The following is a 17,226-nucleotide window of genomic DNA, read 5'->3' on the forward strand; positions in this document are numbered from 1 at the left end:
AAGAACAGAAACTCTTTAGAGAGAGACATATCCTCTCTTACCTAGGCCTCATGTAATTACCGGACATAGAGTCCGGAGAAAGATGAGCTCACAACTCACAATTACAAAACACAAGCCCAATAAAACCAACTTGAGAGTGCTGACAAAAGCCATCAAAAACTGAATTAGACCCTCTCTTTTAGGATATTAGATATTGAAATGATTAGTTACAGAGAAAGAGAGAGATTCTTTTTTTTTTCCTCACAGGGAGAAGGAAAAAACTCACTCATAGCTAAATGAATTTCTAAGTAATACATATTTTAAATATTTGAACAATATGATAAACTTGATCTAATAGATGTATATGGAACTCTGTACCCAAGAAATTAAGAATAAACACTCTTATCTAGAATGCATAGAATGTTTATAAAAATCGACCATGTGCCAGGCCATAAAGCAAATGTCAACAATCGTGTAAGAATAGATATTATTCAAATCATGTTCTCTAATAATAACATGGATCCAAGAAAAAATATATAATGGAAATTTTAAAATACATTAAACGATGCTGAAATTCATGCATATCAAACAGTTTACTGAACATATACAGAACATTTTTGTATATGTCTTTTTGGGCTCATGTGCAAGTTTCTCTAAGGTCCATACCTAAAGACTGCAATTTCTAGGATATAGGACATGTTCATGCTCCACTGTAAAAATAATACCAAGTTGTTTTCCAAGCTTGTTGTGCCAATTTACACTCACCACCAGTTATAAATGCAGCATTATTTACAATAAATTATTGTTAAATTTTCTGCATTATAATGAAGTACTTTAAGTTTCAAATTTTTTATATTGTAAAATATCCTGGATTGAACATTCATATATAATAACTTTTTTATCTTGTCTGTTTTTTTCACAACATAATTTTTGAGGATTGAAGTGTTAAAACAACAGATATGCACATTTTAAACTTTGCTATGTATTGTTTCATTGCCCTTCAGGAAAAAATGTATAGGAGGGTCTATTTTTCCATATGGTTACCAACACAGAATAGTATTAACTTTTTCTATCTTTGCCAATCTTAGAGATGAAAAATGATATCTCATTGTTGTTTCTATATCCATATATTTAATATCCAGTTGGTTTGAATACATTTTCATACATTTATTGTTCGTTTACATTTCTTTTTTGGGATTTACAATTTAAATTATGAATAATTTGAATTAGCCTAAGAATATATATAAGATAATCATGTAGAAAATGCCAAAACCTCTCACTGTTCTTTATATTTTACCCCTAATTTTTGTACACATACAGCAATAATGATTGGGGGCCATCAATACTATGGTAATAAAAATAGTTTTTATTAAGTGTTTGTCATGTGGCATACACTTGGCTAAGGACTTCACACACCTGGTTTATTCATTCATTTATATATCCATTCAACAGTTATTAACTATGTTCCAGGGAGTGACTAGTTGTACAATTATGAGCGAAACACAGTGCCAACCTTCCTATTGTTCAGTGAGATGATGACAATAAGTACCCATCAAACAAATGATTATAAAATATGAAAAAACTAAAAAGAAAAGTGTGCTAAAATAGAGAATAACATGGGGTAGTGTTTAAATGAAATAATCAAAGCAGGCTTCCTGAGAAGGGGGCATTGATCCAGGGCCCTAAGGCATGAAAAGAAGCAAAAAGTTTCTGGGAGGGGAAGAGTTTTTTGCAGAGGGAAGAATATATGCAAAGACCTCATTCAGGAAAATGAGGAACTAAAAGAAGGGCCCTGCGACTAGCATGAAGTAAACAAAGGGAAAGTGATGTGAAATCAAATCAAAGAAGCCAGCAGGGATTAGACCTCTTAGGGCCACAGTGGCCAAGGGGAGGAGGCTGCTTCATTCCTTATGCCATGAGAAGCTTAGGCTTAGAGAGAAGTGCTCAGAGGTGATCTTGACCTTCTGACAATGATCCAAACCTTAAGATTAATTTGCACCACATTTCTATTATTCTACAGAAATTGTGAGCATAAATTAAATTACATTCTTTAAAAAGTATGCAGCTATCATATCTTTCATAGATTTAAGAAAGCCAAAAAAATGATAAATTTGAACTTCCAGAAAAAATGTATTTAATATCTCCTATCAAACAATGCTCCATTAAGTGCTGAAGATCAAACTTAAATAGGTTGTGCCAATCAGTGCCCTTTTTATGACATCACAAAAAGAGATCTATTCCTTGAACCCACTTGCAGTACTCCAGTATTTCATTTAACAGGAGTTTCACCACTGCATTGCATGTATGAATTGGATTTACTGAAATGTTCATAGGAATACTCTTGCTAAGTGAGACACTTGTCTGCAATCTGACAGCACTGTTTGTATCCTAGTCATTTTGATGACAGTATCATCTCGCTTCATCTGCTTTTAGATGTTCTTAGGGTCACAGTAAATCAGATGTCCCCAGGAGTTTTCCATTTCTATTTGATCTCACAAAAAGCATGAGACATTATTATCTCTTTTTTGTAGATGAAGAGGTACAAGCCAACCTCACTAAGCTTCAGATTTTTCACCTACAAAATGAAGGTATTGATGCTTACCCTGCCAACCTCTTACACCTACTCAAACAAAATAAAATAATAAAATGACGGATGGGAGAGTGCTTGAAAAACTAGGAAACCTCACAAAAGGTGAGCTATTGTTATATTACTATTATCATAAAAGAAGACACATCTGTATCATAAACATTACAATACAGATGTGCAAAAAATGTGCATATGATCCACATCAGATCTTCGTCTTGTTCTAAGCCCCCAAGGTAAGGAAATTTGGGGTGGGAGAAGACCTGCCAATATAGCATGACTCAATCTCTTTCAATTTAAAACATCTCCTTTTAGGCTGATTCTCAGCATTTTTGGTGAAGAGTCAGTCAAGGTAAAGTTGAAATTCCTTATCAGGCTCTCTTACTCAAGTCACAGATTTCCTAGACAACATATGAGTACAAGGAAAAGCTCACATGTCCTTAAGGTACTATGGCAGGATCCCAAGCTCCTCTCTGGCTCCCAGTGGCCCTTGGCTGAGGTAAACTCATTTTACGTGTCTCCGTGTTGGTCTCTATCCTCTCTGTACCTGCTTGTGAAGTTCCATAGCATAGCTGATGTCATGCTACTTTCTCCTCGGTCCAGCCATGGTCCAGCAGTTCATTCCCTGAGCCTCAGCCTGATTTTGTTTTTTTCTGCCCTTCAGATTGTCTCAGTCTCAGCCTTGGGCTCCATCTGAACCCTGGCGGAGGCCCTAATAATAGTTCCTTCTCCCCTCACTTCTGCAGCCTCATTTCAGGCCTGGTGGCCCTCAAACCTCAGTTATCACTGAGAACATATGGGAAATTCTGAATCTCTCCAGTGTTGCCCCCGGGTATGAGGAGAATGAAGGAGAGGGAAAGAAGCCCCTCTCTTTTCTCTCTTCTCTCTCTCTCTTATGCCAGGCTACCATGTCTTGCTGTGGCTGCTCCTTGTCAACAACGGGTGCTTTGCCAGGCTATCTCCATCCAGAGTCCCAAACTGGAAATGAGACACAAGTCCACATGACATCTGTTTTTGGCTTTACAACTAACCTATCCTTTTTATTTTACCTCTATTCCTCGCCTTGAATTTTAATGAGAAGATGGGAGAGGAACAAAGAATCCTTGCTGCTTCTCTTTGTCTCTGTTCCCCTCTCTCAACTCTTGTCCACCTTCCTGGAACTATAATGAGTTTCTTTACTTAATATTTTTCTTAATTTCTACTTTTTTCCATGTGGTGAATAATGGAGTAGTAAACCTGCTGACCAATACAGGGAAGAACAATCAGGCATCGCATAGTGACATTTTGGTCAACAATGGGCCACATATACAATGGTACTTCCATAAGATTATAATACCGTATTTTTTACTCTACCTTTTCTGTGTTTAGATACTTTTTAGATATGCAAATACTTACCATTTTGCTACAATTGCCATTATCAACTATTTGTGGTTGTGGGGGAGGAATTACAGCAAAAAATTCTTATAGACATTTTCCTCTAAAGATAGATACAAATAGTAATGCATGAAAGTTTTAACAGAAATTAAAATCTATTCACCCAATAGTGAAATTCTCCAATTTCATTGACTTAAAATTAATTATTTATCAAAAGTAGTAACTGATCCTTTCTCTCTCTGAAAGATCTATCATATTCAGAATCCTAGCGGAGAAGTGGCTGACTGCTACACACAGAGCAGTAACAAATAAGATGTTAAATTGGACCAAGCACACTCAATACAACATCTTGATAAACATACACCCAAGAAATTTGGGCAACTAAGGTTTACGAGTTTGAAAGGTTATTTTCTTAATGAACAGCAGTAGCACTATTCTCAGGAAACATACAACAGAGGGAGGTGAAATTTTAGATCTATTTATTTAGGTTTCTAAAGGAGATTTAAGCAATCCTGCTTTTGTACAGCATGTGCTGCCACAGACCCAAGAATCAAATAGAATATTAATGGGCTAAGTTTATATCGAGATTATGGTCCTTTGAAGAATGCAATGGGGGAAAAACAGGAGTAAGTCCATTTGTCCCTGTAGTTTCTGCTTTCCCAGTTTAGCTTCTCTTCACCCCACATGGTTAATTCTCTCATTTAAGGGGTGCTCTGAGATGAGGTGACACGTTGATGCTAGGGTTTCTAGGCTCTAATCTCTTAAAACTGTCACACGCATCGGCCTCAAGCAGCAAAGTACTCACATAATGACATCATTCTGAAGTATTAAAATTTGTCACCAGAATTGTTTTCCTCTGCAGATAATGACAGCAACAGATAGTGACACAGTGTGTATGTGCATGGGCGGGTCCTATCAAGGAGAAAAAAACACTTGTAAAATTCTTAGAAACTGAAAATGCATCAGTGAATAGGCCTTTCTGTTGGATATTTATGGGGAATTTGGTTTGTTTTCTGATTCTGTTTCAACTTTTAAGGAGCACCGTTAATGTGATTAATTAGCAAGAATTTATTGACGTGAAAAATTTCGACAGCCGAATATATATGATTTTTTTAAATGTATTTTTTCAGGTGAAACTATAAACTGGAGGCCTAATTAAGACCTGCTGTTTCCTGAAATTTTGTGTGCACAGCCCCGGGAAGGAAAGTTGCATGGAGCTTTGCTTCAAGGGGTACGTGTAATCTTAAGAGAAAATCCCAGCATTCTAGTCACTTTTTTCAAACATAGTCCTTACTTAAGAGCTATAGTGAATTTATGTCCTTGGTAAACATGAAAGCCCGCTATGGAGCTGGCTTAGGGAAAACTCAAATCAGTGAGCACGTCATGGGTTTAGGACTTCAGCTACTTCTAGCCAATATTTCAAAATTTACACTGAAACACCGTGATGAATCATACAATCTGAGTCCTTTGACATTTGTTTGCATGTTCCCTTCCCATGACTTTGCTAAGGATGTAAGTCTCTCTTTCTAGCAAGAGAGAGTAAATCAGCTTGCAAGATATAAAATAATAATACAAAAGTATTCAGCACAAAAAAATTTGAATTTTGATGAGATTGCAAAAGACTTGAACTGATTTCTGAGCAGCATCCACTTTATCTGCTTTTATTAGAAAAAAATTTATTTTTTTCCTAATGTTTCCTTTTTGTTAAATAGTTCCAATGTAGGCTTTAAACCACAAGAGTTAAAGAAATCTATTTACTTCTAAAAATTGTCAACATTTTATTAGTTTAGGAACATATTTATATGGCTCATTCCCAAATGTCATGATCCAGTTGTGGTAAACTTCTGAAGTCAGAATTTCTTCAAAATAATAACTATTTTTCTTTAATCACTTGGAAGCTTTATTCTAATGTCTCAGGTAGAAAATACAAACTACTTATAACTTGAGAACAGATATCCAATCTCATAGTTGTCATTCAGCTCAACATTTTGAACTAAATGTTTTCACTAACTTATTCAATTGTAGGGAGTGAGAAAAAGTCACAGAACTTTTCCGAAATTTTATACTTCTTAAAACACCATACTGTGAAATGAAAACTTGTCCACTTGGTAAATCTCAATGAAGCAACCAGTTATTTCCTTCAGATAATACACTACACATATCAGGTCATAAAGGATCAAGTCACAATTTCTAGTCCTGGTGCATAATTCTTTAGCCCCTAAGCTCGACAGAGCCCAAGCACTTACTTACTTACAGATAATACCCAACACAAAAGCCCCTTTTTCCACTTTGAAGGTAGAGCCTCATTACATGCCTTCCTAAATGTGGACGGGAACAGAGGCTCCTCCTCCCGCTCACAATGCGGTCCAGTGCATTTGTCCAAAGCTCATCGCTTCAGAAAATGTTTTGGTCATTTCCTAGGGGCATTCTCCTGCCTCTTCAGTGACCTAGAGATAAACACATTCGTGGTCGTCTCTTCTCCTGACAGTTCGGCTTCCCTGACTCCACCTTGCAGTGTTCCTGCCTCATCCCAGACCTGGCCCTTGTTCCAGAGCTCAAAGCCCCAGGCCACATAAGGGCAGAGCAGCCACGTCAGAGCTGCTCCTGGCACCAAGGAAAATTATTTGCCCCGAGAGGCAAACACAGCCCAGGCAGTGTTAAGAGTATCAATCCTCCTCTTCTCTGTTGTAAAAGGCCCTATTGTAGAAACACAAATCATTCAGAGATGGCATGTACAATGTCTAATCATTTAATAGCCACTGGGCACCCACTGGGTATGGACCCCGAACTAGACTGTCTGTACCTATTCATGAGAGAAAGTCAGGAAAGAATATAACACAGATTTTTATTCATCTCCTGTTCTAGCCGGTGACACCATGGCCAACATACATCCTTTGAATAAGTAGACAATTACAACCATAATAGAGATGAGAATATTTTTTATCTGTGAGTAGCAACGTAGGGGGGAGATCACAAGCTTGCTACTTACACTGACCTACTTTTGAATCCTGCTTCTATAATTCATCAACTGCGTGGCCTTGGGGAGTTTACTGAATCTCCCTGGGTTTCTCTTTCCTTGTTTACAAAATGAAAACAATAATATGTACATCCTAAGTGCTGTGAAGAACACTTTACCCAAGTGTGTAAAAATGCCAAAAGCTGTGTGGAGCATATAGTAGGTGCTCAACAATATTAGTTCCTTTTCCCATCTCTAGATTTCCAAATGCTTGTCAAAATACCTTATTTGATCCTTACACAAATCCTACTCATATTTACTTTAATCTCAGGGGCAGCATTTTAGGTCTTTGCATTTCTTTTTGTTTCCTTTTTGGAAATTTGATCGAAAAGATACACACGTTTTCTCCAATTACCTTGGCTCTGCTCATTGGCAAGTTTTACAAAATACCCGAAGCAATAAAAAGGGTTAATTTTATTCCAGTGTTCCAGATGTCTTCAGCACCTTGACTTTAGTAATATACTAAGAACAGTAAGTCTTTTTAATGAAAGTGAAAGGTATGCATTGTACTTAAATCTGGAACTTTTTCCCCTGAAGAAACGCTGCCACTGGGACTGCATCCCGCCATTTTAGACGGGGTGAGATATGTTTTTGCTCAGGTTTACCCTTTTTCAGCACATTTTCAAGCAACTGCAGTTGGTATCCAAGCAGTTAAAACTACATCAGCACTAATAGCTATGAGCTCATCTTGTATAAAGACATTTTTAGTTAAACACCACAATCTTGGGGGGGAAAAAAAGTTAGCGTGCTTAACCAGGCTGGCTTGGAATAGCTCACAATATGACGCATACCACAGGAAATAGAGTGGTATGAGGCACCTACAAAATATTTTTCAAACAAGTCATTGACGCTGTAAGCCCCATGCCTCAGCTTTAGGAAGTCACTTATTAAGAATCAACACCAGCCGTGCCAAGCTAAGCTTTTGCTCTTGGTGATTTTCCAATTGAATATTCAGAGCCCTGTCTCAGTCTTGTTTTCAGGGAAGTACATGCCTGGAATGTTAGCAAGCTATTTGCTGGAAAAAATGCCCACAACAGGCCTAATGTTGATCACATTAATGCGTTTGAGTGGGTATAGAGTGCAAATGATTGAAAATGCTTCCAGATCCCCGTTGCAGGGGACAAAGCAGGCTCTGTTCTCTGATCTGATGGTCATTTTTTTTTCCAGCAGAGGATGTGGCGCAGGAAGAGGGAAGAGTGCCAATCTCTGTCTAATGGTTCCAAACAGGGCCTGGGCCTAGCTCTTTGGATGCTGATGAGTGGGAAATGAAACACAGATGGGTCAGATGGGTAAGGAGAGGGGGATTACAGGTCAGGCCAAAGAGTTGGAATAAATTAAGTGCTTATGAGGTACAGAATGGCACATTGTTTAAGTGAATAGACAGGAAAAAACATTCCGGCATTGTTTGGTCCAGTGAGCGAACCCAACATTCCTCTTCCCAGACCAACGTAGGCCACAGAGATCCTCATCGTCAGGGTGTATGCGAGCAGCAAACCAAAATGTGGCCAATTGATGCCTGAAACATTCTTCTGTACCCCAAAGAAAGCAATTTTGTTTTATTACACATGAGATGTAATTTATTGGGAGAAATGTTTGAGTTCATGTGTCGGATCATAGAGAGTCATATTTGGGGTTCCCGGGGGATCTCTGAGGAGAAGGTGAGTAACCACAAATTAATACAGCAGGGAAATAAAATGACAAAAGAAATGTTTCATTGTGCTTGAAATATTGAACCAATTTCCCCCTTTTTAACCTTTTAAACCTTTGCTCACAAATCAAAGAGTAGTTCAATGTATGAAAATTCAGCAGAAGCCTATAGTGTCCAATAACAACAATAGAAAAGTGAAGTCCAATATATTCTTCTTAGTTTTAAGCGTCTTCATAACACAAGGAAAGACAGTGCAAAGGACTTTGTGAGAATGCTAGAAAATGATCAAAAACAATTAGATAACTAAAAAAAATCCAAAACACTGGTAATCATAATGGATCTGTCCATTTTGTGTTATAGGTGTGTTAGAAAAGTTATGAAATCCCAAAGGGTACACAAGCCTGATTATTCAATATTAGATAATTATAGGACAGGCTGGATGAATTGTGTTTTCTCGGAGGCACAAAACTAATAGAATGTTAAGGGTGGAAAATGTTACGTACAGAAAAAGAGCTGAAGTTGCAGTTGCCAACAAAATTAGAACGTTCTAAAGTATGGAATTAATAGTTTATTTTTCTAATATGACAGAAATTATTTTCAGAAGCTTATTTTCATACCAGCCATATTTCCATTTTATGGACCTGACCGTTACTGGAATATTCCACAGGCAAAACTGGAGGCAGCGGTTGTCTGCAATCATCAGGGATGCTCATGCTTCATATATTAAGAGTGTCTCATTGTACCAATTGGTGCATTGCAACTCCAGAGACTGCAGAGAGATCACTCCAAATAATCAGTATAGAGAGTCTTAATGTAGCATATCTTTAAAAGGCTAATGATTTTCATTGCTATTATTTCAGTAAGTGGTTTGGTAAGTGATAGCAATCATGTACATATGTTGTCTTATTTTCCACTGTTTGAGGCCATTCCAAAACTAATAGCCACATTACTTGTAATTTAAATATTTTACCTTTACTCCAGATCTCCTCCCCTCTAAAACCTTTATTATGCCTATGCTGAATCTTGGGAAAGGACTCCAAGAATAAATGACCAATGTGTGCAGCAAATTTGAAAAACAACCATGATATAAGCATTAATATTAGCAGTTGAGAACAAAAAAAATGACTACAGGTAAGTTTCTATAATACCGTCCACCTTATGCTGAGCAAAAATGTAAAATAAAACTGTTATTCATGGAAAGAAGGACACAGACCCATAAGAAACTAATATCTAGTTTTGGATATTTGCTGTTTCCTTTCCAATACAATGGATGATTTTTTTCAGTCTTTTTTCTCCCTTGAATAAAAAATAAATGACAGTTGAAAATGTTTGTGGTAAAATCTGAAGGCAGAAGTTTATGGTTTTTTGTTTTGTTTCTTTTTTAGAGATGGGGGTCTTGCTGTGTTTCCCAGGATGGCCTCAAACTCCTGGGTTTTTGATAATGCTTAAGAGACTATGTGTTGTACCATAAAATTGGAGATCATTCTTTTCAGAAAAAAAATACATGTAACAAGACGAGGTTCCCAGGAGACTGCTGTTTCATCTAGAACACACTTCCAGTGGGAAGTCAGGTTAGTGGGTTATGGGTGGGGAGGCTGCCGCAGAGCTCTCAACTTGACTTTCTGGGGCTAGACTTTGAAGGTAACAGGAAGGGAGGTGAGAGGCAGAGCAGTCTCTCCTGTGCCTTTGAGGACACCTAGGCCACCTGGCTTCTTGCCAGGTGTTGCTAGTGGATGGAAAACATACTGAGACTAGAAAGAATAAGTCAAACACATGTGTCTAAGGCATAAACCTAATGCAGGACACAGAAGCCTCCACGATAAACACCCTCAAGTTGGAAAATCAGAGTGGTAATGTTGAGGCCACTGCTATTGCCAGCCAGTGCAACCTATATGTAGCCATGCCTGTCTGCTCACACGGCATACATCTTCTGAGGGACATGGCCCTTAGGTTTACCAGGTTGAAGAAAACACTAGAAAAGCACAGCTATCTAGAGCAGTGGAATGTATCTAACATCAATACCAACCCTACAGTTACTCTGCAATTAGCATGGTATAGTAGACAGTAATTAGGGAAAAGAAAATCTCTTAAAAAGAGTTTTAGATTTTATATGCTCCAGACCCCACAGAGCCTGAATTTACTCCTGGGATTACTATTCATGAAGTGGAACTATAGAAGGAGTATTTGGAGAGAGAAAGGAAGTAAGTATACCTTTGGTTTCTTGATATGTCTGGCTTGAAGCCCTGTAGAATTCAGACAAAGCTATCCATTTGGTAGCTAAATACATACATGGTCTGGAGAATAGGACTGAAAACCAATTCTTCTCAACCCCAGTGTACTACTGTTGTCCTATATCATATGACTTTCATTTAACAAAAAACAAGTGTTGAAACATTTTACCTGATCTGGGCAGTTTTTCAGGAGTAAGTCTACAATCTTCAAACCCTCATCATTTCATTTCTTTTTTGTGTCTTTAAAATCATATAATGCAAACTGAAATATGAGGACTTGAGGCCACACTAAAGGAATTTTCTTTTACACCAATAACTTCAAAATAAGGAAGGAAGTATTGACCAGCTATCTTCAAAGCACATTCTTTATGCCATTTTTGAGTTGTGGGGACAGATTTATGCCCCTCCGGCATGCTTTTCCCCCTTGACTCTCTTATAAACAAAGGCAGGTGTTCACAGGGCAGCTGACTAGGGTAGGATGTGTCCTTTGTGCATGGAGCACAGCAAAGCTATCTGTGCTATAAAGGGGTTGTCACACCTCAGCCTTGGTCCTTCTTAGCAGAGGTTTAAGACCTGCCAGCATGCACTCCATATAATGATACTCTATCTAGTCAGAGCCTAGAAAAAAAGGATCTATTACTCCTCCTTTAAGGGGAGGCCCTGATATTACTGTTTTTATCATGGTTCTTTGGTAATAAGTATAAGGAAAATACAGTAGCATCATCCTGAAGATAAAAATTAATGCACAAGAGGTACATAGTAGAGATTTAAATTCGAACGAAGGGCTTGTGCAACCCTGTCAGCCAAGCCAATAATATAACTCATAGACCATTTCTCCACCTCCACGGAGTCACTTTACAGCACTTGGGTGTTTGCTGTATGCTCAATTAAAATCCTACTCTGGTGGGAAAAACCAGATTTCCAAATGGTGACTTTATTGATTCAATAAAATTTAAGAAATTCTACTTATGGAAAAACTCATTAACCAAAACTAATAAATAAGAGTTTACCCTGCAGTCTGGTTCCTCTTTATTTGACCGAATTAAAAATCACTCTGGAACAACTTAGTTCATTTTTCACTTGTTAATTGAACTTAATAGTTTAGTAACTCCCTTTCTGTTCTAAGCTTGTGAACTCTTCATTCTTTCCGGCAGCACTTGCATTCTCTCACTCTTAACTTTACAAAGCGTATATTTACGAAGAAGTTTAATAGAAATAAAGAGCACAGGGGAAGGGGGAGGAAATAAGGACATTTTACTCGGGCTGATGCAATGATTTAAGGCTCAGCCCAGCCTTTGGTGACGGTGTCAAGTTGCACTGCAATGTTAGAAGGATTCTTCAGCATAGCCTCAAGTGCAATGTCCTTGTAAGGGACAATTTTATTATTGAATACATGTCACAGCAGATCTCCACTTCTGTTTAGCATTTGCAGAAATCGCAAAGACCCAACACCGTGCGTGGACTAGACAAAACCTTCCAATCAATTTCACACTGTGACACACAGACTTTTTTTTTTTTTTTTTGAATTCTATTGCTGTACACATTTTTTTTTGTTGTTTATTCTTAGTGCAATGTTTATCATGAGAGTCTTTTTTTAAAAAAAAACAGAAATTTGTTAAAGGTAGCTTTGACCGAATATGGGTGTGTTATGATCTTTGGTATAAAGTACAAACTCGAGGGACAATAGCAGAGTTTGTCAAGATACTGCTGCTGTTCTTCAGTGTTTCCTTGAAGCCCAGGATAGATGCTCCAACCATACCTGTTCTAGCCAGATAATTCATACCCCAACCATCCCAGATTATCGGTACTAGCCATGCCCACTCTGTAGGAAACAACCGGTCAAGTCTTACTGCATACATTTTAAAGGCATGAGTTGAGGCATGAGTCAGTCTGAGTTGTGGAGCCTGTGAAATAGCAGGGGGCTTCATTTTATGTCTGTTATTCTATGCCTGTTTTTTCCCCTTTTGCTATTTATCCTTTGAAGAGAGAATTAGGGAAAAAGGAATTTTTAAGCAGGCAGGAACATTCAGACTAATTCAATATATACAGATAAAAGCATATCATTGTTTTATCTTTAGATACAAATTGAGCACCAAAAAAAAGCCTGGACTTAATTAGATAATGCCAAATTGTTTTCCAAAATGGTTGTACCAACTTAGGCTTCTCCCGGCAATGTATAAGTGTTCCTATTGTTCTACATTCTACATTCAGGGGAGGTTTGAAGTCATTCATAATTTTTAACATGAAAACTCCTTGAAATATACTTAAAGCAGTAGGTGTTTTTATTTCTGAATTAAATTATTGAAATCAAGTCTAAGGAAAAATTGTTGCAGTGGTCTGGGCTCAGTCCTCAGCTCACTTTTCTTCTCTGTCCTCATACTCACAGTGGATCTCGTTTAGGCTTGTGGCTTTAACCAGCCTTGGGTGACCTCCAAATTTATATCAGCAGTTCTGAACTCTCCCTGCTTTTTACTTAGTTGCCCATTTACCGTCTCCTGCTGTCTGTTCAATGCGCATCTCATACTTAACCTTCTTGTCTCCCTCTAATGGGACCACCTAAAATTTACAGAAAGGAAGCCAACTATGAATGGCCACATTGGTTCATGTCAGTTTACATCTAAAACCCTCACTGAATACATGAAAAACCAAATTCCTTACCTTTTATAAAAGGTATTTGCTCCATGCCCCACCTCTACTGACAAGTTTTACTCTTTGACTATTTTTATCTGATTATCAAGTGGATCAATTTTAGGGTCTTTTACTTGCATAATTTCCTCCCAGTGGCAAACCCACTTACTGAATGCTTTGTCATCCTGAATCTTCACTTAACTTTACAGCATCAGACACCTGAATTAATGCAAATTGTGAAAAGATAGTGATAAACGCTTGTGTAGTATTACCTTGTGTACATAAACCATAAATTAGTTTTTTATTTTTCTATTTTGGGGCACTTCTATTATTTATGCATACCTTATGCCATTCAATTCTATTAATGCTTTCTTTTTCTGATGTATTTATGGAGATAGTTATAGCTGGGGCATAGGAAAGTTATTAAATGTGTATGTTGTCTATGTATCTTGTGCTGAGTCACATCACTAAACTTTTCTAATAATTATAGCTTCTACTAATAATAATCATTCAGTTTGATTCTTTACTGTTTGCAGGAATGGACAACTACTGTATCATAAAAATAATGTATGATAATGGAAATACTATTTCTCTCTTTCTTCCCCCGCAAAATATAATTTTTATTTGTTTCACATTCAAGTATTAGTATCTCCAAAACAGTGTTATCCGATAACATTTGTCACTTATTGAACATGTAATATACTTAACCCTGTTGTAATTGCTTAATAAACATTATTATTTATTATTTCATTTATTATTTAATTTTTGTCCTAGATTTTTTTTGAAAGAGTGTTTCCAATATCGTAAACATCTGATTGGCTATTGGTGTGAGACGGTTATAGCTTAGCATGCAAAAATGAGAACCTTGTATTTCTTTTTTTAAAATGAAATTCTGTTTTAAAATAATTTTTAGGCTTATAGAAAAGTACAGTCCAGAGAGTTCCTGCATGCCCTTTACCCTATTTCTCCTAATTTGACAACTTATAAAGCAGTGGTTCTTTTCTCAAAACTAAGAAACTCACATTGGCACATACCATTATATTTAACCAAGTTCCAGATTTAATTCAGATCTCTACAGTTCTTCCACTAATTTCCTTTTTCTGCTCCAGGATCCCATCCAGGTTACTATATTGCACTTACACATCATGTCTCTTTAGTTTCCTATGATAGTTTCTCAGTCTTGCCTTGTTTTTAGTGACCTTGACAACTTTGAAGAGTACTACTCAGGTATTTTGTAAAATGCCCTTCAATTTGAGGTTTTCTGTTTTTCTCTTGGTTAGATTCAGGTTATGGCCTTGGGAGAAGAATGTCACAGAGAAGTGCCTCCTCATCACATCACGTAAGCGAATGCATGATCTCAACTTTACTTATCCCCAGTGATGTTAACTTTGATTGAGTTAGTTTTTGCCAGGTATCCCCACTGTAAAATTACTATTTTTTTCCCTTTCCATACTCCATTCACTAAGCCAGTTATACTCTCTCCTCCAGTAGGAGAGGGGAATTAAGCTCCACCTCCATAGAGTGTGTCTGTGTATACAGAATTCTTCTGTAAGGAAGATTTGTCCCATCTCTTCTATTTATTGATTCATTCACATATTTATATTAGTATGGACTGATGAATATTTATTTTATACTTTGGGCCCAATACTACACTGTCCATTTTGTTGCTCAAGTTGTTCCAGCTTTGGCCACTTGACTCTTTCAGTTGACTCCTGTGTCCCTTTAAAATTCCCCATCATTTGCTGTTGTCTTCTTAATGATTAGTGGTATTGTGCATCTTTTAATGTACTTATTGGGCTTTTGTATATCTTCTTTGGAAAAATGTCTACTCAAGTCCTTTGCCCATTGTGGTTTTGATTTACATTTCCCTAATGATTAGAGAAGTTGAGCATTTTTTTGTATGTTTGCTGGCCATTATTCTGTCTTCTTTTGAAAAGTTTCTGTTCATGTCCTTTGCCCATTTTTTTTAATTGAATTGTTTTCTTTTTTATTGTTGAGTTATAGGAGTTCTTTATATTTTTTGGATAATGCCTTGTCGGATATGTGATTTGCAAATATTTTCTCCCATTCCATGAGCTGCATTGTCACATAGTTGATTATGTTCTTTGATACACAGAAGTTTTTAATTTTGATGTCATCCAGTTTATCTAATTTTTTTTTGTTGTTGCCTGTGTTTTGGCATCATATCCAAGAAATCATTGCCAGATCTAATATCATAAAACTTGATTTACTTTTACTGAATGTTTTTATATTTCATGAGACAAAGATAGAAAATAGGAGATTTCACTGGGAAATAATGGGAGATAAAGGTGGAGTCAAGACAGGTTAGGACTACTACGTAAGAATCCATTAAATGTAAAATTAAGAATTTTGGAGTTGATCATGTATGCATGGAAAAGTCATTGAAGGTTTTTGAGTAGGTAAGAAACTGATTAAAATCAATGTTTCAAGAAGATAAATCTGGAAGTTGTGTGCAGAATTGTTCTTCAGGAAGAAAAGAACAGAGATGAAGATATCGATTATAGTGAAATCTACCACAAAAATCCAGGAAGTATATGATAAGGATGCCTATTAATATACTTAAACATCCTCTATGAAAATATTTCACATATTAATACAATGCTAAAATAAAATTTAGAATAAAAAAAAAACCTGAGATGGCCATAGGTAGAATGTAGGTTAAAATTAACATAGAGTATGTGTTAACATTTCTCTATGGCATCAGTGAGTCCATTGAATGACAGGTTGAACTTAGCCTGTAGGGATGGGCAAACAGTTGTATTGATGACAACAGTGTCATCTAAGAGAATTAAGATAAACATTTATTTTGACTACTTTAAATGAAACAATTTCTATTTTACTCCTTCTAGAAGTGAATAATGTATTCATTCCCTCATAGTAGTTGTTCCTTAGCTTTCCCTGCATTTGAAGAATCTGGGGGTTCATTAATTAAATGTGTGGCAACTACTTTCAGTAAAAATGGCATTAAACAATCACTTGTGGTAATTAGCACAACTTTTAAAATAATCAGTAAGAGAGTAAGCTGACAGGTCAGCAAAGCATGTTGGAGGGTGAACAAACTTTTTGACACCATATTTCTCCTCTTTGATAAACTCAGTGAGGATGAAAAAGCTTTTCAAATTGGCTGATTCATCAACCTCTGTCCTACTAGAGAAAAATCTTTTCAGTCTGATGAGGCTGAAGCAATCTAAATGGAAATATTGGTTCCCACAGATTTCTATAGGCTTTGATGATAAAACCTTCTGCCTGGTCTATTCCCTTTTGATCTAGTTGAAAAAGGACGCTGGGAGAGGCTAGGACCAGGCGCCTTCAGTGACCAGCTGCTGATACAGCTGTGGCTTGTTAAGGCCACAGGACAAGGAAACGTTCCAGCGTGCTTCCTGTTTTATCACATTCTTAAGTTAACATTATATTACTAAGAAAAGTGATATCCATGCAGATGCAGAAATATGGCATGTTCTGAAGGCCAACTGGGTTGTAAAAATGATGATCCAGCTACATATTTCAAGAAACTATTAAGATGTAAATGGTTATAAATAGAACCTTTCTTCCAACTTAGAGATTTGAAACAAAGATCTGCTTTTAGATAGTTTACTTGTCTAAGATTGATGGGGAGAGAGTTTGAATTCTCCGGAGAAACACACTTTCTGGTCTCAAGTATCCAGATGGATTTGCATCCTAGATCTAACCTCAGAAGCTTAAGGAATGCTGCAGAAGGCCTCCAGCTGATACGGAGATCTTAACT

Source organism: Propithecus coquereli, unplaced genomic scaffold (genome assembly GCF_000956105.1).
Source record: "Propithecus coquereli isolate 6110/MARCELLA unplaced genomic scaffold, Pcoq_1.0 Scaffold123, whole genome shotgun sequence".
In the NCBI taxonomy this organism is placed as follows: domain Eukaryota; kingdom Metazoa; phylum Chordata; class Mammalia; order Primates; family Indriidae; genus Propithecus; species Propithecus coquereli.